General features: G+C 35.6%; 1 pseudogene; it reads right to left on the reverse strand.

Moving 5' to 3' along the window:
• Positions 1–1312: 1312 nt before the first annotated feature.
• Positions 1313–6789, reverse strand: LOC140631857 (importin subunit alpha-1-like; annotated as a pseudogene).
• Between the last annotated feature and the right edge of the window lie 3857 nt (positions 6790–10646).

Consider the following 10646-nt stretch of genomic DNA (forward strand, 5'->3'; position numbering starts at 1 on the left):
AAAAGGGTCCAAATGTATGTAGAAACATGAGGAGTACAGAAACCTTGACAAGTCAAGAAGGATAGAGTGAGTCATACATCAGAGTGTGTTTGTGGAGAAGGTTCAGGGAATTAAGATATCATAACTAGCTTTAAAAATAATTTCAGTTATGCAAGATGAATAGGTTCTAGAGCTTTGCTGTACAACCTAGTGCCTATAGTTGACAATTAAGTTTTGTACAATTAACACTTTTTTGAGGGTAGATCTCATGTTAAGTGTTCTTACCACCAAAAAAACAAAAGCAAAAAACTAAAAAACAAACAACCCTAAACCCAAAGAGGCATGCCATTGATGACTATGTGCCAGCTCTACAAAGACATAAGAATACAAAATGGAGAAAAATCATTCTTTGCCTGACTACATCTTTGAATTCATCCAGTTTCTTCCTTCTTATTCTATTTCATTAGAAGGTACAATTCTCTCAGATTTCACCTTCCTTCTACCTGGTCTCCAAGTTTTCAAGTCCTCCAGCACATGATTCATACGGCAACTGGAGTGATGTAAAGTGTTCTAATCTAATTCTTTCATTCTCTGTTCAATCTTACTTATTGAAAGTCTCTACTGCTATTACAGATTAAGAAAATAGGAGCCTAGATATGACCTAAAAATCCCTGGTCCATTGGTACCTCATAGTCTCATTTTCATTGACTCCATACCACCTGCTTATTGGAATCTTTACTCATTCAGTTACTCATATGTTACTACCCATTTTCCTTCCTCACGACCTTTGCACAGATTGTTTTCTCTGCCAGGAGTACTCACTGCTTGCCTACCCCACTCACAATTCAATGTAATGTCAATGTAAATGTCAATGCTCATAGGTTGGGGAGACACTGGGGTAGCCTCCTCTTTATACATTCTCATTAACCTGAGTTTCTCCTAGCAGTGCTTATTTTGACTATAATTTAATATTATAAATATTAGATATTATATTTAATATAATATTAAATTATATTAATATAATATGCCCCTGCCTTGCCCCTCTTACTCTCTCTAATAAATAAGATTTACATTTTTTAAAGTAGACCTCTGCTAAAACTGAGATGTGATTTCATACCCTGTGCTTTTTCCTTGGCTCTCTATTGTCTTTTTTTTTTAGGTGAGAGAAAAAGGCAAAGAACAAACTAATAAGTGAACAAAGACCCTGGGCAACTCTTTAGTTCTAGATACACATAAGACAGTGACTATGCTATAAATCTTCCCACCTCCTACATCAAATCACCAAGAGCTGCTCTTCTGGAAATAGCACCTGCTGAGATGTAAGTGATCTGTGTTACTGGAGAGCTGCCTGAGGGGTCATGCGCATGGCTGCAGATTGAATCTCTGTATCCCTGAGGCTGACAGCGGGTCTCACTCTTCCAGCAGGCATCAACATAGCACCACGGCCAAGTATCAAACTCACTTGCAAATCTTCAAAAGCAAAATTACTTATGTCCAACCACACATTCCACATGTAGAGGAACAAAATCTCCGGAAAGAGGCCAAGGAGCTTATATAATTTTTTCACATTCTCTAGAAGATTTTGGTGATCAGTCAGGCTTGGGAACGATTATATTCACTCCTTAGATCATTACAATCCTGTGATTTAAGAATAAATACAAAGTGAGAAAAAGGAAGTGATTTGGGGCCCCTAGTTGGCTCAGTCGGTTAAGCATCTGCCTTCAGCTCAGGTCATGATCCCAGAAGATTGACCCCCACATTGGATTCCTTGCTCGCTGGGGAGCCTGCTCCTCCTTCCTGCTTGTTTTCTCTCTCTCTTTCAAGTAAAAAATAAAATCTTTAAAAAAAGAAAGAGAAAGTGATTTGTTCATGTTAATACAACTAGTAAGTAGTGCAGGAAGACTCTGAACTCAAGAGTTCCAACTCCTATCAAGCGACACATTATATTGTGACACACTCTAGTTTTTAAAAGAAATACTATATCCTGTAGGATAGGTCTATGAAGAAATTTTAGTGAGAATAGCTGCAAAAATGGTGTTACTTGGATTAAAATGCTCAGTCACGTTCTCTCATGTGCTAGAAAGTGAGTTTAGAAAAGTTCCAAAGCAATGGTCCTCAAATTCCATCATGGGTAAAACTCAATTGGGGCCCTATCACTTAAAGCTCTGATTCATTGGGGCCTTAGGATTCTGTACCTTTCAAAAGCCCCAGAGGTGATTCTCATGTACACAGTTAGGCTTTGGTGAACATTGCTCAAAATTGCCTTCTAGTCTGAGACTGTGATGATTATTTGCCTGTAAAGTAGTGGTTCTCAGCCTTGATTACACATTATAACCACTTAGAGAATTTAAAAAAATACTGATGTAGAGGCCACATGCTAAGAGATTCTGATTTAATTTGACTGAGATGAGACCTACTTAACAGTATTTTGGTAAAGCTTTTTAGGTGATTCAAATGCGAAGCAAGGGCTTTAGAAGATAGATCAATTGTTGGAGCCACACGTATTAACTTTGCCTCCAGATTAAGACAGGAAGTACATTGAAGGAATTCTGATTGTCTTTCTGCTTTCTAGGCATAAACAAAATTATAAGGTATTTTGCAAAGATAATATAGCACTCAATGGTGACAATATGCTAACAGTTGTGTGCCTGAAGATTAACATATAATCCACTATTTGAGAAATATGTTTTTTTTTTAATGAAACATAATTATGGAGACCACTTTCCAGAGACGTGGAAAAGCAAGCCCAGCACATGGGATTAAACAATTAAGACTAAAGAAAAAGAAACAATTTTCAAATCAGCAACAGTTATATCCATTTGATTATTTTCATGCACATTATTAACTAGGCTGTTTATATTTTAATTAGAAAACATACAGAAGCATAGCTATTTAACTTCTAGGAGGTAGGATTTCTTTTCACAACAATAAAAAATAGGAATAGCAATAACAACCACAAAAGCTTAATTTCGGCCACAAGCCGTCATATGCGTTCAATTCTGAATATTAAAACAGGATTGCTGAGGCTGAATTCTTCTTATTTAGTTTTAGTTGGAAAGAAGTACAATTTTTCCAGACATAAAGTAACTTATGCAAGACAGTAATTCCGTCTAGAATTGGTGCCTTGCACACTTGAGGACTAAAATTATAAGCATTTCTGAATGTCAACTATGGAATAGGAACTATGCAAGATGCAAAGCAGAATAAGACATGGCTATTATTTATGGGACTTACAGAATAGCTGGAGCAACACACTTCATACATGGAGAAATTATCAAGAGCACAGAATCCTAGAAATTAAGAGCATGAAAGTTTTCAGTCCTGGAATCATTATTTATTTGTTTTGTGATCTTGGTCAAGATTTCTTCTTTTTTTTTTTTTTCCTTTGGGAAAGAAAAGGGTGGAATTTCATCTTTATTTACAGGACATTGTAAGATATTAGATTCCACATAGAAATAAGAAACCCATTGAGAGGTGAAGCTTCCCATAGTATGTACGGTTTGGAATTGTTTAATTATAGTTTGCTTATAAAAGTTTCTACATTAACAAAACACACTTAAAAATAGTTCTTAATAGAGAAACAGTAAGACAAATTTATGCCAAAATAGTACACAACAAACAACTTGATGCCTCAGCTGTACAATATAAAAGTTAAAGGGCCCAGGGGTGCCATCCTGAACTTGGAATGTATAACCTTCAGAGGTAGTTTCTGACAAAGCATTTTGATCTTCCTCTCCCTCTACAGAGAAATACTTCTCAATCGAGTTTAAGGAAACTTTGTACCCAGATTCATGTTCATGGTTTTGTAGAGCTTCATCTTTATCCAAACCTCCACATTCCTCAATCATTATACTCATTTTCTCAGTTTTATCTAGTTTCTCAACAGCCTGAAAGATGTTTGAAATGGCGTCCAGAATAACCAGAATAAGTTTGGGATATGTTGCAGTTAAGAGGTTCATCGATGGTTCTATTATGCCACAACAAATGAGGTATCCAATCTGTTCAGTTGTTCCACCACTTGTATAGTTGGTCATAGCCCATACAGCTTCTTTTGTGTCTTAAAGTCTGCCTTAGAGAGAACACCAAAGAGGAACGGGTCTAATTCATGATTCACAGCTTGCTGTATCTGGTCCTGGAGACCAGTTACAATGTTTTAAATTGTCCACATAGCTTCCTTCTGAATAGTTTTGGGGTTTGTTAGCAGGCTGGGAAAGACAGGAGCACTGTATCTGTTGCAACCTGGATCTGCTCATCTGTCCCAGTGATAATATTTCCTGTGGCTCTTAGTGCAGGAGTCACAATGGGCAATACAGTAGCTTCTTGGAGCTTCACAAGTTGGGACACAACTCCTGAACCATTTCAATCCATTCATTTGGACCATCAGTAAGGTAGGTAGGAAATTGCCCAGCAGGTGTCTGCTAATATTTCTGGATCAGCATGATGCAGGAGATGAACTAAGGTAGGAAGAATCAGCTCAACAGCATCTAACGGGGCTACAGGATTCTTACTGTAGCAAAGGTTTGAAAGTGTCCGAGTAGTTATGTAAGTAAGTGAAAGATGACATGCTACAAATATTTATTGAGTATAGATAAGATGAAGGAAGGTATTAGGCATTGTGGGGTTACCATATTAATTTCATTCAACTTAGGGACTAGAAGATAAGATAAAACATACCCATAATACAAAGTAGCATTTAAAAAAATTAAAATACCGTGGTAAATAACTTGGTGGAATTTTAGGGGACTTGAAATAAAATACTCATATTTTCTTGGCCGGAATTGAGTCATATGGCCAAAACTGCCTGCAAGGAAAATACCAACTATGTACTCAGGAATCAAAAGGAAACTCAAACTGGAAAAATATGTAGGAAATAAATTAGGGTTCCAGTAGGGCTATCAAAGAGGTTCACAAGCCAAATTTCCATTATTTGGCTGATCCATGGGAAATTTTAGCCTGTGTCAGTGTGTTAGCATTGAGTCGTATTCAACAATCTCTGAAGTGTCTCTGTCTGGGTTTTTCCATTTGCCAAGCACAAAAGAATATTGTTAAATAGCTGTGGATCACTTTGGGATATACAGAACAAACATTCAGCATATGTCCACGTTTTGAGTATGTCATTGATATTCCAAGATTCTTCCTGAAACTACCTGCATTTAAGGAGCCATTAGTCTATTAACTGACTCAGATCAAAGACTTTGATGGTCTACTGTGGTTTTGCTGCCCAGATTTGGGTGTATGAAAATTTAATCATCCATTTCATTCTCAGGGACCCCATGGTTAATTCACCACAGCCAGAGATCCTTGTGGGTCAGATTATTCTATTTTCCATGCTGTCCCTACTGTTATTAGAGTAATCATGCTCTTTTATCTCTAGCAATTAAGTACATGTCCTTGATCTCTGACACCTTTGGATCTGCTCATTCCAAATGAAGTCAGGAAACTGTTTCAAAATCAGCATTTCCCTCTAACATTCCTGGCCCACAAAAGTCTCCCACTCAAGTGCTTTTGAAGGATTTTCTTTGGCAGAGAGTGCACGATTGGAAAGGTATACTATGTCTAAAGTGCTGGAATGTTCTGCTTCATGTCCTGGGTGGTGATTATATAGATGTGTTCTTATGTGTTCACCTAGCACTCACTGATTGCTTCCACAGGTCTCTGATGCCTTTAAAAGCATGCATTTTTGGAATCAGTTAACATTTTGTTTGGCTCTTCAGTGGAACATATTTTGGTGCAAGGCAACTACAACTATAACTGTCCACTAAAAATGTACACTCTAAAAAAATGTACACTCTGCTCTTAGCTCTGTAGAAAGTAATGATCCAAAATAATTTATCTTTGTAACTGAAAAAAAAAAAACTTTCTTTTACTGAGTAGCAATGTTTAAATTCCTAGAGGTGCTCTGGTGAATTCTCTATTACCTTCATCACTCTCTATATAGCCTTATCTTGTTTTATTATTTTTTCCAAAGTCCTTTCACTACCTTCCAAAATATGTTTATTTTTTCTCTATTTCTTCTCCAGATTATAAGCTGCAGAAGACCAGACAAATATTTTATTTTGCCTAGTGCTTTATTCTTAGCACCTAAGCCAATCTCTGGTTTATGATAGGCACTCAATAAATATTAGTGAATGAAGGCATGGTGTTACTTATTAAAATGTCCTGTCAACAATAAGGAAGAGTAATAATCTATTTGCTAGGATTCTGCATTTTAATTTTGCCTTTTAATTTATCATTATTGGTAAATTAAATGTTTATGTTTGCTTGAATTTCATATATCATGCATTCTGTGTACTGACATTGTTTCAATTGAAACAATACTAATGTGTCTTAATTGTAAATTATTATCAGCATGTTGCCACAAATGGTATGATTTGGGGTCTTCACATGAAATGCAGGGTAACTTCTCCTTCCTCAGAATAGCTGTATCATTTTCTTCATGAACTAAGCATTTGCCATATATCAAATACTATCAGAAGTGTGCTTTTATTGTCTCATATAATCAGTTCTCCTAAAACACTTGTTTTGAAAATACAAATTTGTTCCAAAGTGATTGATGCATTAGGAAATAATTTGAACTTAACACAAATGCTGTATTTTCTTTTGCATAATTTCTTAGCTGAATGCCGAAAATTGCACCCAGTTGAACCAAGCTGTATGGGAATACATAAAGTGTGTACACCCCCCTACACACACACAGACACACACACACAGACACACACCTGAAACATCTACCAGATACTTCAGTTCAGCATGTGTGTCATTTAGTATTACAACCTCCTGTGTGGTTGCAGATAACCTTCGGTCCACCATTTCACAATAATTCACAAGCTGTAACCCATTCAATGCCCCTTCCACGAGGAAATTTCAGGGTTTTTTTCAGGTCAAATACTACATATATATGTCATATACATGTGATATCTATATATACATGTTAAGTATATGTTATGTGTAACTAATATATCATATAGAATATAAGTGTATATTATATTATATATTAAGTATATATATACTACTTAAAATGTATAATTGATAATAGATTTCTGTTAAGTTCTTATTTTTTTAATGTGTTACTGACAATTTACACTTTTGAGTATTGTGTCTTCACCCTAATTTTCCCCATAAACCTTGTGAGTTTTATTGTGCAAGTTTTGCATAGCATGATGCTTCTTTAAGAATGTATGTGTCACATTACAACAAAACTGGCAGTATTATTATTGCTCTATCATCTGTGTTCTCAAAATCCTCTAACAACACTGGTTGGGTTCTCCAGAAGTAGATGCTGATGTATAACTGGGCTGCAGTATGTTTTTGGGGATCAACATCTGCAAAAGGAAGTAGGCAGAAGCAAAAGCAGGCCAAGAAGGGATACAAACTGTGGTGTAGGCTTAACAAAGCTTCAGGAAAGCATTCTGGAAGGAGTATTGCATGTCAGAAAGTATGTCCTCTGCTGAACTGAAATGGCCAAGTCTTTTACCTCTGTTTTCCTCAATCACCCAATATGGGTGTGGTTGGAAGGGTGAGACTCAGGCGAGGGGGCTCTCTGCAGCTAAGGCATGTCCTAGAGAAGCTGACACCTGGGAACTGTCTGCTAACCAAACAAAGTCTCTAGAGTTGAGCATTAAAAACCTTTCTTGAAAGGGAATACTGCTTGAATTTATTTCATACCCATATCAATAGGTATTTCTGGGTTAATCTCATAATATCTTTTTGGTTAGAGAAACTTAATTTTGAAATAATATTAGACTTACAAAGGTTGCAAAGATAGTACAGACAAGTCCTAGTACCTTTTGCTGAGCTTCCTCTGTTATTACTACCTTACATAACTCTGGTGCAATAATCTCAACCAGGAAATTAGTATGGATGCAATACTATTAACTTAATACAGGCCCTTTTCAAATTTTACCAGTTCCATTCATATTCTTTTTCTGGACAGAATCCAATTTGAGATCCCACATTATATTTACTTGTCACGAATTATGCTTTATTTTTTACTTATATGTCCATCCATGTGAGATCCTTAAAGACAAATACCACATAAATCTAATATATTAAATATTTAGCAAAGTGTTTGGTGATATAATTATTAGATTAATAATTATGGGATGGAAAAATTATGCAAATTTTCCAAAGATAGATATTTGTTTAATCCTAATTTCTAGCATTATGCCCACAATTGGTCTTCAATTTGTTTGCTTAGTAATTTGCTTAGCAATGAATGAAATTGAACTTTACATATTGGGTACCTCTCATGGCGTAAATGATACAAATTAAACAGAAAAGGAAGCCCATTCCTTTCTTATCACTTGTTAAAAATTTGTTACATTTGAAATAGGGAAAGAATATAAATACAACAGAAGATAGAATAAACCATCAAACATGTTTAGGGAGATGATGTTGAATCTCATTTTGAAATGTGTGATTGACATGCATTAATAAAGAGAAGGAGGCAATTTTTGCAGAGGATGGTGATGTATAGAGCCATAGAAATATAAGACTGGCACCTGGACACAAAAAGATGATAGGACAGAAGACTGAAAGCAGGGTGTTGGGTTTTTTTTTTTCTTTTTTGAATCAACAGGCAGAGAAAATTATTAAATACCCTTATCCATTTCTTGAGTACTAAATAGAGCTTTTGAATGATGGATTTCTTTTTGATCTTGTGTGGATTTTGCATGATAGAAGCTTGCTGCTTGCTTGCATTCATTCATTCATACTTTGAATGATTAAAAAAACCCATAATCATATAAACTAATTGCTTACTAGGATAGAAGGAAATGGATTTGGATATAATAATTCAGAGAGAAATACAGATTTTCTTCTTAATCATGTGGTTATCATAGGGAAATATGCAAGTAATTTTTTTAAAGATTTTATTTATTTATTCATGAGAGACAGAGAGAGAGAGAGAGACATAGGCAGAGGGAGAAACAGGCTCCCTGTGAGGATACTGATGAGGGACTTGATCCCAGGATCCTGGAATAACAACCTGAACCAAAGGCAGATGCTCAACCATTAAGCCACCCAGGTGCCTGAATATACAAGTAATTTTTAAAATCTACAATCTAAAACACAATTCGTTTGGTTAATTAGTGTAAGAGAAATGTATTATTTACATCTTTATTTGTTGATTTATAGTATTTTTCAGTTATTCATTTATAGGATATATTCATGATGCTAATTATTTGGGGGGGCACAATTACTCATTATTCTCTTTTTATTTTACCAAGTATGTAGCGATATTTTTATTTTTACATTGGATTGCACAATTTCTAATCTGGCTAAGTACATACTTCTCTGATAACTCTCAAAATTTTGGATTCTATTTCTAAATGTCCAAAAAGCTCTATTTTTTCTGGAATGTGATGGCTGTAAATGGTGTGAGATTTTAGTTTAAGCTTAGTGTTATCTTGGATGAAAGGGATTAGCACACTGCAGAAAGGAGCTGAGTACTCAGTGCAGCTACTTTCCTTCTCCTGAGATTTTAATTCTCTTTCAAATAATCAGTTGAGAAAGTGACTACCAAAGACAAAGCAGCATAATATTCAGTGTTTTTTCTCCTTGTATTTTGAAATCCAAAAGCACAGCTTGTAAAAATAGCCTGATGTTAGGATGTTTGTTGCATTTAAAAATTCGATCAGTATTTCTTCATCTTTTTTAATGAAAACATTTTTGCTAGCAGAAGGGTTTTTTTTAATGGTAATATGTATAAAGAAAATTTAGATGCATATGAGGTTGTGTTACAGTTGTTAATGCTTGCATTAAAATATTTTCAAACCTGCTTGATTTTGGAAGAAATGTTCTTAATCACAGGTATCACTTGTATGGCATTTTAATGTAACAGTCCATATTTGGTCTGCTGATGCCTAAATCAAAATCCTCATTATCTCTTCCAAAACCAGCTCCTCCCTTTCTGCATTCTTTGTCTTTACTAATGGCATCTTACTCTGCAGTTGCTCAGATCAGACCCCTGTTGGGTTATCTCCATGTTGGGCTATACTAGATAACCTGCATCTCACACTTGTGTCTGGTACAGCACTGATCACTCTCCACTTTAATGTTCTGTCGGAGAATATATTTCTTGCAGAAGACTGTGTATCTGTCTCTTAATGCTAGACCTTAGATCATTGTTTGGCATGAAATAGACAATAAATGTCTGGGGAATAAGTGTAGGGCTAAATAAATGAATGATGTCTTTCTGTCTCTGGGATCTGCTTATCTTCCAACGTCTATTGATTTTACTTTCAAAATCCTTCTCTTATCCATCATAACCCCTTCATTCTTAGGCCACAAAGCTCACTATAGTCTTCATAAGCAATTGCTTAGACATCTTGCATGAGACTTCTTATGTCATTTTCATCTCTGTCACCATTCCCCTCCTCTATCACATCTTTCATGTTGCTATCAGAGCACTCTTCCTAAGAGACATCTCTGAATTTATCATTCCTTTGCCACGTATCCTCCCAGGCCCTAATTCTATGCAAGACAAGAAATACAACTCTCTGATATCTTTAGCATGTTATCCAAGGTCTTCTATGCTCTGGTCTCAGAATAGCCAGCCTTCTTTTCACTACATCCACTCTTGCATATGATATTTCCTCCATATCAGGAATTATTATTAATTTTTTCTTCCTTGCTGTGTTTTAGATCTTTTGTTTGCTGAAATATCT

Source organism: Canis lupus, chromosome 4, assembly GCF_048164855.1.
Source record: "Canis lupus baileyi chromosome 4, mCanLup2.hap1, whole genome shotgun sequence".
Lineage (NCBI taxonomy): Eukaryota > Metazoa > Chordata > Mammalia > Carnivora > Canidae > Canis > Canis lupus.